Here is a 12,704-nt window from a genome sequence, read left to right as displayed (position 1 = left end):
AAAGTGGGGCTATATTTCGGCCTACAACCTGGAAACCTAGCGTGCGCCCCTTTTACCTGTGTCCATTTCACTAAAAACCAAGGCATTCAGAAGTTAGTTTAGAGCTTCCGGGACTGGAAAATATCCCCCAAGTCCCAGGAAATCGAACCGAAGTTTGTCAAAATTACGATGGGCGTAAGGCGGTCTCGGCTACTCTTTCACTCTTAAAGTGAAGTGGAGCTATATTTCGGCCCAGAAGCTCAAAAGTGAGAGTTCAAAAAGTTTTTCTGTGTCCATTTTACTGCAGACCAAGGACGTCGGGGGTCAGTTTAGAGTCCCCGTGACTGGAAAATATCCCCCAAGATCCGGGAAATTTAACCGAAGTTGGTCAAAATCACGACGCGCATACGGCGGTCTCGGCTACTCTTTCAGTCTTAAAGTGAAGTGGGGCAATATTTCGGCCCAGAAGCTCGAAACTGAGTGTTTAAAAAGTTTTGCTGTGTCCATTTCACTGCAAAACAAGGCCATCACGACTTAGTTTAGCGTCCAAGGGACTGGAAATATCCCCCAAGTTACGGGAAATCCACCCGGAGTTAGTCAAATTTACGATGCGCGTAAGGCGGTCTCATCTGCTCTTTCAGTCTTAAAGTAAAGTGGGGCTATATTTCTGCCGAGAAGCTCCAAAGTTTTGCTGTCTCCATTTCACTGAAAACCAAGGCCATCAGGAGTTACTTTAAAGTCCCTTTGACTGGAATATTTCTCCCAAGTTTCGGGAAATAAACGCCAAATTGGTCAAAATCACGATTCGCTCAAGAGGGTCTCGTCTACTCTTTCAGTCTTAAAGTAAAATGGGGCGTTATTTCGGCGCAGAAGCTCGAGAGTGAGCGTTCAAAAACTCTCGCTGTGTCCATTTCACTGCAAACCAAGACAAGCAGGAGTTAGTTGAGAGTCCCCGGGACTGGAGCATATCCCCCAAGTTCCGGGAAATCAACCCGAAGTTTGTCAAAATCACGATGGGCGTAAGGCGGTCTCGGCTACTCTTTCAGTGTTAAAGTAATGGGGGGCTATATTTCGGCCCACAACCTCGAAATTGAGCGTTCAAAAAGCTTTGCTGTGTCCATTTTACTGCAGACCAAGGACGTCGGGGGTCAGTTTAGAGTCCCCGGGAGTGGAAAATATCCCCCAAGTTCCGGGAAATTTAAGCGAAGTTGGTCAAAACCACGACGGTCTTACGTCGGTCTCGGCTACTCTTTCAGTCTTAAAGTGAAGTGGGGCAATATTTCGGCCCAGAAGCTCGAAACTGAGTGTTTAAAAAGTTTTGCTGTGTCCATTTCACTGCAAAACAAGGCCATCACGACTTAGTTTAGCGTCCAAGAGACTGGAAATATCCCCCAAGTTACGCGAAATCCACCCGAAGTTAGTCAAAATCACGATGCGCTTAAGGGGGTTTCGGCTACTCTTTCAGTCTTAAGGTAAAGTGGGCTTAGATTTAACTCCAGAAGCTCGAAAGTAAGGCTTCAAAAAGGTTTGTCTCTATTTCACTCACATCTTAGATAATCAGGAGTGAGTTTAGAGACTTTGGGACTGGAAAATATCTCCCAAGTTTCGCCAGATCGAGCCGAAGATCCTCAAAATCACAATGCGCGTAAGGCGCTCCCGCCTACTCTTTCAGTCTTAAAAAGAAGTAGGGCTATATTTCGGCCAGCAAGCTCGAAAGTGCGCGTTCAAAAAGTGTTCCTCTCTCCATTTCACTGGAAACCAAGGCCATCAGGAGTTAGTTTAGAGTCCCCGGGACTGGAAAATATCCCCCTATTTGCGGGAAATCCAGCCGAAGTATCCCAAAATCACGATGCGCGTAAGGCGGTCTCGGCTACTATTTCAGTCTTAAAGTTAAGTGGGGCTATATTTCGACCCATAAGCTCCAAAGTGAGAGTTCAAAAAGTTTTGCTGTGTCCATTTCACTGCAAACTAAGGCCATCAGCAGTTAGTTTAGAGTCCCCGGGACTGGTATATATCCCCGAAGTTCCGGGAAATCGAACGGAAGTTGGTCAAAATCACGATGCGCGTAAGACGGTCTCGGCTACTCTTTCAGTCTTAAAGTAAAGTGGGGCTATATTTCGGCTCAGAAGCTCGAAAGTGACCCTTTAAAAAGTTACGCTTTCCGCATTTAATTGCAAACCAAGGCCATCAGGAGTTAGTTTAAAGTCCCCCGAACTGGAAAATATCCCCCAAGTTCCGGGAAATCGAGCTGAACTTGGTCAAAATCACGATGCTCGTAAGGCGGTCTCGGCTACTCTTTAAGTCTTAAAGTGAAGTGGGGCTCTATTTCGGCCCACAAGCTCCAAAGTGAGCGCTGCAAAAAATTTGCTGTGTCCATTTCACTGCAAACCAAGGCCATCACGAGTTAGTTTAGAGTCCCCGGGACTGCAATATATTTCCCAAGTTCCGGAAAATGGAGAAGGACGTTTGTCAAAATCACGATGCGCGCAGGACGGTCTTGGATAGTCTTTCAGTCTTAAAGTGAAGTGGGGCTATATTTCGGCCCAGAAGCTCAAAAGTGAGCTTCAAAAAGTTTTGCTGTATCCATTTCAATGCAAACCAAGGCCATCAGGGGTTACTTAAGAGTCTTCGGGACTGGAAAATATCCCCCAAGTTCAGGGAAATTTAGCCGAAGTTGGTCAAAATAACGGTGCGCGTTACGCGGTCTCGCTTACTGTTTCAGTCTTAAAGTGAAGTGAGGCTTTATTCCTGCCCAGGAGCTTGAAAGTGAGCGTTCAAAAAGTTTCCCTGTGTTTATTTCACTGCAAACCAAAGCCATCACGAGCTAGTTTCGAGTCCCCGGGACTGGAAAATATCCCCCAACTTCCGGGAAATCGAGCCGAAGTTGGTCAAAATCACGATTTGCGTAAGGTAGTCTCGGCTACTCTTTCAGTGTTAAAGTGAAGTGGGGCTATCTTTCGGGCCAGAAGCCCGAAAGTGAGCGTTCAAAAAGTTTTGCTGTGTTCATTTCACTGCAAACCAAGGCCATCAGGAGTTAGTTTAGCGTCCCCGGGACAAGACAATATGCCCCAAGGTCCGGTAAATTGAGCCGAAGTTGGTCAAAATCACGATGCCCCTAAAGTGGTGTCGGCTACTCTGTCTGTCTTAAAGTGAAGTGGAGCTATATTTCGGGGCAGAAGCCCGAAAGTGAACGTTCAAAAACTTTTGCTTTGTCCATTTCAGTGCCAACCAAGGCCATCAGGGGTTGGATTAGAGTCCTGGAGACTGAAAAATATTGCCCAAGTTCCGGGGAATCGAACCGAAGTTGATCAAAATCACGATGCGCGAAATGCGGTATCAGCTACTGTTTCAGTCTTAAAGTGAAGTGGGGCTATATTTCGGGCCAGAAGCCCGAAAGTGAGCGTTCAAAAAGTTTTCCTGTGTTCGTTGAGTGAAAAACAAGGCCATCACGAGTTAGTTTCGCGTCCCTGGGACTGGAAAATATTCCCCAACTTCCGGGAAATCGAGCTGAAGTTGGTCAAAATCACGATGCTCCCAAAGCGGTCTCGTCTACCCTTTCAGCCTTAAAGTGAAGTGGGGCTATATTTCTGTCCAGAAGCTCGAAAGTCAGCGTTCAAAAAGTTTTGCTGTGTGCATTTCACTGCATACCAAAGCTATCAAAAGTTAGTTTAGGGTCCCCGGGACGGGAAAATATTCCCCAAGTTCCGGGAAAGCGAGGCGAAGTTGATCGAAATCACGATGCGCGAAATGCGGTTTCGGCTACTGTTTCAGTCTTAAAGTAAAGTGTGGCTATATTTCGGCCCACAAGCTCGAAAGTGAGCGTTCAAAAAGTTTTGCTGTGTCCATTTCACTGCAAAGCAAGGCCATCAGGACTTAGTTTAGCGTCCAAGGGACTGGAAAATGTTCCCCAAGTTCCGGGAGATCCACCCGAAGTTTGTCAAAATCACAATATGCGTAAGGTGGTCTCGGTTACTCTTTAAGTCTTAAAGTAAAGTAGGGCATTATTTCGGCCAGGAAGCTCCAAGGTGAGCGTTCAAAAAGTTTTGCTCTGTCCATTTCACTGCAAACCAAGGCCATCAGGAGTTAGTTTTGAGTGCCTGAAAGTGGAAAATATCCCCCAAGTTCCGGAATATTGACCCGAAGTTTGTCAAACTCACGATGCGAGCAAGGCGGTCTCGGCTACTCTTTCAGTATTAAGTGAAGTGGGGCTTTATTTCGGCCCAGAATCTCGAAAGTGTGCGTTCAAAAAATTGTGCTGTGTCCATTTCAATATAAACCAAGGGTATCAGGAGTTAGTTAAGAGTCCCCGGGACTGGAGAATATCCCCCAAGTCCCGGGAATATGAGCCGAAGTTGATCAAATTCATGATGCGCGTAACGTGGTCTCGGCTACTCTTTCAGTCTTAAAGTCAAGTGTGCCTATATTTGGACCCAAAAGCTAGAAAGTGAGCGTTCAAAAAGTTTTGCTGTGTCCATTTCACTTCAAAAGAAGGCCATCAGGACTTAGTTTAGCGTCCAAAGGACTGCAAGATATCCCCCAAGTTCCGGGAAATCCATTCGAAGTTCGTCAAAATGACGATATACGTAAGGTGGTTTCGGCTACTCTTTCAGTCTTAAAGTGAAGTGGGGCTATATTTCTGTCCAGAAGCTCGAAAGTCAGCGTTCAAAAAGTTTTGCTGTGTGCATTTCACTGCAAACCAAAGCTATCAAAAGTTAGTTTAGAGTCCCCGGGACTGGAAAATATTCCGCAAGTTCCGGGAAAGCGAGCCGAAGTTGATCAAAATCACGATGCGCGAAATGCGGTAAAGTAAAGTAAAGTGTGGCTATATTTCGGCCCACAAGCTCGAAAGTGAGCGTTCAAAAAGTTTTGCTCTCTCCCTTTCAATGCAAAACAAAGCGATCGGGGTTAGGTTAGAGTGCCCGAGACTGGAAAATATCCCCCAAGTTCCGAGAAATCCATCCGAAAATGGTCAAAATCACGATGCGCGTAAGGCGATCTCGGCTACTCTTTCAGTCTTAAAGTGAAGTGGGGCTATATTTCGGCCCACAAGCTCCAAAGTGGGCGTTCAAAAAGTTATGCTGTGCGCATTTCAGTGCAAACCAAGGCCATCCGGAGTTAGTTTAGAGTCCCCCGGACTGGAAAATATCCCAAAAGTTGCGTGAAATCGAGCTGAACTTGGTCTAACTCACGATGCGCGTGAGGCGGTCTCGGCTACTATTTGAGTCTGAAAGTGAAGTGGGATTCTATTTCGGCCCAGAAGCTACAAAGAGAGTGTTCAAAAAGCTTTCCTTTGTCCATTTCACTGAAAACCAAGGCCATCAGGAGTTAGTTTAGAGCCCGCGGAAATGGAATATATTCCCCAAGTTCCGGGAAACTTATCCGAAGTTGGTCAAAATCACGATTTGCGCAAGACGGTCTCAGCTACTCTTTCAGTCTTAAAGTAAAGTGGGGCTATATTTCGGTCCAGAAGCTCGAGAGTGAGCGTTCAAAAACGTTCGCTGTGTCCATTTCACTGAAAACCAAGACAAGCAGGAGTTAGTTGAGAAACTCCGGGACTGGAAAATATCCCCCAAGTTCCGGGAAATCAACCCGAAGTTTGTCAAAATCACGATGCGCGTAAGGCGGTGTCCGCTACTCTTTCAGTGTTAAAGTAATGGGGGGCTATATTTTGGCCCAGAAGCTCGAAATTGAGCGTTCAAAAAGTTTTGCTGGGTCCATTTTACTGCAAACCAAGGCCATCAGGAATTAGTGTAGAGTCCTCAGAACTGGAATATATCCCCTTAGTTCCGGCAAATCGAGCCGAAGTTGCTCAAAATCACGATGCATGTAAGGCGGTCTCGGCTACTCTTTCAGTCTGCAAGTGAAGTGGGGTTCTATTTCGGTCCAGAAGCTCGAAAGTATGCGTTCAAAAAGTTTTTTTGTTTCCGTTTCACTGCAAACCAAGATCAGCACGAGTTAGTTTAGAGTCCCCGGGACTGGAAAATATTTCGCAAGTTCCGGGAAATCGAGCCGAAGTTGATCAAAATCACGATGCGCGAAACGTGGTCTCGGCTACATTTTCAGTCTGAAAGTGAAGTATGGCTATATTTCGGGCAACAACCTTGAAAGTGAGTTTTCAAAAAGCTTTGCTGTGTCCATTTCACTGCAAAACAAGGCCATCGGCACCTAGTTTAGCGTCCAAGGGACTGGAAAATATGCGCGTAAGGCGGTCTCGGCTACTTTTTCAGTATTAAAGTAAAGTGGGTTATATTTCGGCCCAGAAGCTTGAAGGTGAGCGTTCAAAAAGTTTTGCTGTCTCCATTTCACTACTAACCAAGGCCATCAAGAGTTAGTTTAGAGTCCCTGGGACTGGAAAGTATCCCCCAAGTTCCGGAATATCGACCCGAAGTTGGTCAAAATCACGATGCGCGCACGCCGGTCTCGGCTACTCTTTAAGTCGTAAGTGATGTGAGACTATATTTCGGCCTAGAAGCTCGATAGTGTGCGTTCAAAAACTTGTGCTGTGTGAATTTCACTGCAAACCATGGCCATCAGGAGTTAGTTTAGACCCCTCGGGACTGGAAAATATCGCCCAAGTTCGGGGAAATCGAGCCGAATTTTTTCAAAATCACGATGCGCGTAAGAGGGTCTCAGCTACTCTTTCATTCTTAAAGTGAACTCGGGCTATATCTCGGCCGAGAAGCTAGAAAGTGAAAGTTCAAAAAGTTTTCCTGTGTTCATTTCACTGCAAACCAAGGCAATCAGGAGTTAGTTTAGACTCCTCGGGACTGGAAAATATCGCTTAAGTTCGGGGAAATCGAGCCGAATTTTGTCAATATCACGATGCGCGTAAGGCGGTCTCGGCTACTCTTTCATTCTTAAAGTGAACTGGGGCTATATTTCGGCCCAGAAGCTAGAAAGTGAAAGTTCAAAAAGTTTCGCTGTGTCCATTTCACCGCAAACCAAGCCACATCAGCAGATTGTTTACAGTGTCCGGGACATCAAAATATCCCCCAAGTCCCGGGAAATCGAGCCGAAGTTTGTCAAAATCACGATGCGCGTAAAGCAGTCTCGGCTACTCTTTTAGTCTTAAAGTCACGTGGCTGTATATTTCGGCCCAGAAGCTCGAAAGTGAGCGTTCAAAAAGTTTTGCTCTCTCAATTTAACTTAAAACCAAGGCCATCATGAGTTAGTTTAGAGTCCACGGGACTGGAAAATATCCCTTAAGTTCTGGCAACTCAAGCCGAAGTTGGTCAAAATCACGATGCGTCTAAGACGTTCTCTGCTACTATTTCAATCTTAAAGTGAAGTGGGGCTATATTTCGGCCCAGAATTTCGAAAGTAAGCGTGCAAAAAAATTTGCTCTGTCCATTTCACTGCAGACCAATGCCATCAGGGGTTAGTTTAGAGTCCTTGGGATTTGAATATATACCCGAAGTTTCGGGAAATCGAGCCGAAGTTGGTCAAAATCACGATGCGCGCAAGACGGTCTCGCCTACTCTTTCAGTCTTAAAGTAAAATGGGGCTCTATTTCGGCCCGGAAGCTCGAGAGTCAGCGTTAAAAAACTTTCGCTGTGTCCATTTCACTGCAAACCAAGACAAGCAGGAGTTAGTTGAGAGTCCCCGGGACTGGAAAATATCCCCCATGTTCCGGGAAATCCACCCAAAGTTCGTCAAAATCACGATGCGCGTAAGGCGGTCTCGGCTACTCTTTCAGTGTTAAAGTAATTGGGGGGCTATATTTTGGCCCATAAGCTCGAAAGTGAGCGTTCAAAAAGTTTTGCTGTGTCCATTTAACTGCAAACTAAGGCCATCAGCAGTTAGTTTAGAGTCCCCGGGACTGGAATATATCCCCGAAGTTCCGGGAAATCGAACGGAAGTTGGTCGAAATCACGATGCGCGTAAGACGGTCTCGGCTACTCTTTCAGTCTTAAAGTAAAGTGGGGCTATATTTCGGCCCAGATGCTCGAAAGTGACCCTTTAAAAAGTTACGCTTTCTGCATTTAACTGCAAACGAAGGCCATCAGGAGTTAGTTTAAAGTCCCCCGAACTGGAAAATATCCCCCAAGTTCCGGGAAATCGAGCTGAACTTGGTCAAAATCACGATGCTCGTAAGGCGGTCTCGGCTACTATTTCAGTCTTCACGTGAAATACGGTTGTATTTCGGCCCAGAAGCTCGAAACTGAGCGTTCAAACAGTTTTCCTGCGTCCATTTCACCGCAAACCAAGGCCATCAGGAGTTAGTTTACAGTCCCCGGGACTTGAAAATATCGCCAAAATTCTAGAAAATCGAGCGGAAGTTGCTCAAAATCACGATGCGCGTAAGGCGGTCTCGCCTACTCTTTCAGTCTTAAAGTGAAGTGGGGCTATATTTCATCCCAGAAGCTCGAAAATAAGCCTTCAAAAAGTGTTACTGTGTTCATTTCACTGCAAACCAAGGCAATCAGGAGTTAGTTTAGACACCTCGGGACTGGAAAATATCGCTCAAGTTGGGGGAAATCGAGCCGAAGTTTGTCAAAATCACGATGCGCGTAAGGCGGTCTCAGCTACTCTTTCATTCTTAAAGTGAACTGGGGCTATATTTCGGCCGAGAAGCTAGAAAGTGAAAGTTCAAAAAGTTTTGCTGTGTTCATTTCACTGCAAACCAAGGCAATCAGGAGTTAGTTTAGACTCCTCGGGACTGGAAAATATCGCCCAAGTTCGGGGAAATCGAGCCGAATTTTGTCAATATCACGATGCGCTAAGGCGGTCTCGGCTACTCTTTCATTCTTAAAGTGAACTGGGGCTATATTTCGGCCCAGAAGCTAGAAAGTGAAAGTTCAAAAAGTTTCGCTGTGTCCATTTCACCGCAAAGCAAGCCACATCAGCACTTTGTTTACACTGTCCGGGACATCAAAATATCCCCCAAGTCCCGGGAAATCGAGCCGAAGTTTGTCAAAATCACGATGCGCGTAAAGCAGTCTCGGCTACTCTTTGAGTCTTAAAGTGACGTGGCTGTATATTTCGGCCCAGAAGCTCGAAAGTGAGCGTTCAAAAAGTTATGCTGTGCCCATTTCACTGCAAAGCAAGGCCCTCAGGAAGTAGTTTACCGTGCCCGAAACTGGAAAATATCCCCCAAGTTCCGCGAAATCGAGACGAAGTTGGTCAAAATAACGATTCGCGTAAGCCGGTCTCGGCTACTCTTTCAGTCTTAAAGTGAAGTAGGGCTATATTTCGGTCCAGAAGCTCGAAAGTGAGCGTTGAAAAAGTTTTCCTCTCTGAATTTCACTGAAAACCAAGGCCATCATGAGTTAGTTTAGAGTCCCCGGGACTGGAAAATATCTTTTAAGTTCTGGCAACTCAAGCCGAAGTTGGTCAAAGTCACGATGCGCGTAATGCGGCCTCGGCTACTCTTTCAGTCTTAAAGTGAAGTGGGGCTCTATTTCGGCCCACAAGCTCCAAAGTGAGCGCTGCAAAAAATTTGCTGTGTCCATTTCACTGCAAACCAAGGCCATCACTAGTTAGTTTAGAGTGCCCGGGACTGCAATATATTTCCCAAGTTCCGGAAAATGGAGAAGACGTTGGTCAAAATCACGATGCGCGCAGGACGGTCTTGGATAGTCTTTTAGTCTTAAAGTGAAGTGGGGCTGTATTTCGGCCCAGAAGCTCAAAAGTGAGCTTCAAAAAGTTTTGCTGTATCCATTTCAATGCAAACCAAGGCCATCAGGGGTTACTTAAGAGTCTTCGGGACTGGAAAATATCCCCCAAGTTCAGGGAAATTTAGCCGAAGTTGGTGAAAATCACGGTGCGCGTTAGGCAGTCTCGCTTACTGTTTCAGTGTTAAAGTGAAGTGAGGCTTTATTCCTGCCCAGGAGCTTGAAAGTGAGCGTTCAAAAAGTTTCCCTGTGTTTATTTCACTGGAAACCAAAGCCATCACGAGCTAGTTTCGAGTCCCCGGGACTGGAAAATATCCCCCAACTTCCGGGAAATCGAGCCGAAGTTGGTCAAAATCACGATTTGCGTAAGGTAGTCTCGGCTACTCTTTCAGTGTTAAAGTGAAGTGGGGCTATATTTCGGGCCAGAAGCCCGAAAGTGAGCGTTCAAAAAGCTTCGCTGTTTTCATTTCACTGCAAACCAAGGCCATCAGGAGTTAGTTTAGCGTCCCCGGGACAAGAAAATATGCCCCAAGGTCCGGGAAATTGAGCCGAGGTTGGTCAAGGTCACGATGCCCCTAAAGTGGTGTCGGCTACTCTGTCTGTCTTAAAGTGAAGTGGAGCTATTTTTCGGGGCAGAAGCCCGAAAGTGAGCGTTCAAAAAGTTTTGCTGTGTCCATTTCAGTGCAAACCAAGGCCATCAGGGGTTAGATTAGAGTCCCGGAGACTGAAAAATATTGCCTAAGTTCCGGGGAATCCAACCGAAGTCGATCAAAATCACGATGCGCGAAATGCGGTATCGGTTACTGTTTCAGTCTTAAAGTGAAGTCGGGCTATATTTCGGGCCAGAAGCCCGAAAGTGAGCGTTCAAAAAGTTTTGCTGTGTTCGTTGAGTGAAAAACAAGGCCATCACGAGTTAGTTTCGCGTCCCTGGGACTGGAAAATATTACCCAACTTCCGGGAAATCGAGCTGAAGTTGGTCAAAATCACGATGCTCCCAATGCGGTCTCGGCTACCCTTTCAGCCTTAAAGTGAAGTGGGGCTATATTTCTGTCCAGAAGCTCGAAAGTCAGCGTTCAAAAAGTTTTGCTGTGTGCATTTCACTGCATACCAAAGCTATCAAAAGTTAGTTTAGGGTCCCCGGGACGGGAAAATATTCCCCAAGTTCCGGGAAAGCGAGGCGAAGTTGATCGAAATCACGATGCGCGAAATGCGGTTTCGGCTACTGTTTCAGTCTTAAAGTAAAGTGTGGCTATATTTCGGCCCACAAGCTCGAAAGTGAGCGTTCAAAAAGTTTTGCTGTGTCCATTTCACTGCAAAGCAAGGCCATCAGGACTTAGTTTAGCGTCCAAGGGACTGGAAAATGTTCCCCAAGTTCCGGGAGATCCACCCGAAGTTTGTCAAAATCACAATATGCGTAAGGTGGTCTCGGTTACTCTTTAAGTCTTAAAGTAAAGTAGGGCATTATTTCGGCCAGGACGCTCGAAGGTGAGCGTTCAAAAAAGTTTGCTCTGTCCATTTCACTGCAAACCAAGGCCATCAGGAGTTAGTTTTGAGTGCCTGAGACTGGAAAATATCCCCCAAGTTCCGGAATATTGACCCGAAGTTTGTCAAACTCACGATGCGAGCAAGGCGGTCTCGGCTACTCTTTCAGTATTAAGTGAAGTGGGGCTTTATTTCGCCCCAGAATCTCGAAAGTGTGCGCCCGAAAGGGAGCGTTATAAAAGTTTTGCTGTGTTCGTTGACTGAAAAACAAGGCCATCACGAGTTAGTTTCGCGTCCCTGGGACTGGAAAATATTCCCCAACTTCCGGTAAATCGAGCTGAAGTTGGTCAAAATCACGATGCTCCCAATGCGGTCTCGGCTACCCTTTCAGCCTTAAAGTGAAGTGGGGCTATATTTCTGTCCAGAAGCTCGAAAGTCAGCGTTCAAAAAGTTTTGCTGTGTGCATTTCACTGCATACCAAAGCTATCAAAAGTTAGTTTAGGGTCCCCGGGAGTGGAAAATATTCCCCAAGTTCCGGGAAAGCGAGGCGAAGTTGATCAAAATCACGATGCGCGAAATGCGGTCTCGGCTACTGTTTCAGTCTTAAAGTAAAGTGTGTAAAGTGAGCGTTCAAAAAGTTTTGCTCTGTCCATTTCAATGCAAAACAAGGCGATCAGGAGTTAGGTTAGAGTGCCCGGGACTGGATAATATCCCCCAAGTTCCGAGAAATCCATCCGAAAATGGTGAAAATCACGATGCGCGTAAGGCCATCTCGGCTACTCTTTCAGTCTTAAAGTGAAGTGGGGCAATATTTCTGCCCAGAAGCTCGAAACTGAGTGTTTCAAAAGTTTTGCTGTGTCCATTTCACTGAAAAACAAGGCCATCACGACTTAGTTTAGCGTCCAAGGGATTGGAAATATCACCCAAGTTACGGGAAACCGACCCGAAGTTGGTCAAAATCACGATTTGCGGAAGACGGTCTCGGCTACTCTTTCAGTCTTAAAGTAAAGTGGGGCTATATTTCGGTCCAGAAGCTCGAGAGTGTGCGTTCAAAAACCTTCGCTGTGTCCATTTCACTGAAAACCAAGACAATCAGGAGTTAGTTTAGAGTCCCCGGGACTGGAAAATATCCCCCAAGTTCCGGCAAATCGAGCCGAAGTTGGTCAAAATCAATTTCGGCCCACAAGCTCAAAGCTCAAAAAAAATTACTGTCTATTTCACTGCAAACCAAGGCTCTCAGGAGTTAGTTTAGAGTCCCCGGGAGTGGAATGTATTTCCCAAGTTCCTAAAAAACGAGAAGACGTTGGTCAAAATCAAGATGCGCGTAAGACGGTCTCGGCTACTCTTTCAGTCTTAAAGTGAAGTGGGGCTATATTTCGGCCCAGAAGCTCAAAAGTGAGCATTCAAAAAGTTTTGCTGTATCTATTTCAATGGAAACCAAGGCCATCAGGAGTTAGCATAGAGTCCTCGAGACTGGAAAATATCCCCCAAGTTCCGGTAAATCGAGCCGAAGTTGGTCATAATCACGATATGCGTAAGGTGGTTTCGGCTGCTTTTTCAGTCTTAAAGTGAAGTTGGGCAATATTTCCGCCCAGAAGCTCGAAAGTGAGTGTGTAAAAAGTTTTGCTC

Source organism: Orbicella faveolata, unplaced genomic scaffold (assembly GCF_042242905.1).
Source record: "Orbicella faveolata isolate gen_17 unplaced genomic scaffold, um_ofav_v1 contig_3, whole genome shotgun sequence".
Lineage (NCBI taxonomy): Eukaryota > Metazoa > Cnidaria > Anthozoa > Scleractinia > Merulinidae > Orbicella > Orbicella faveolata.
Note: the sequence above shows the minus strand (reverse complement) of the source record.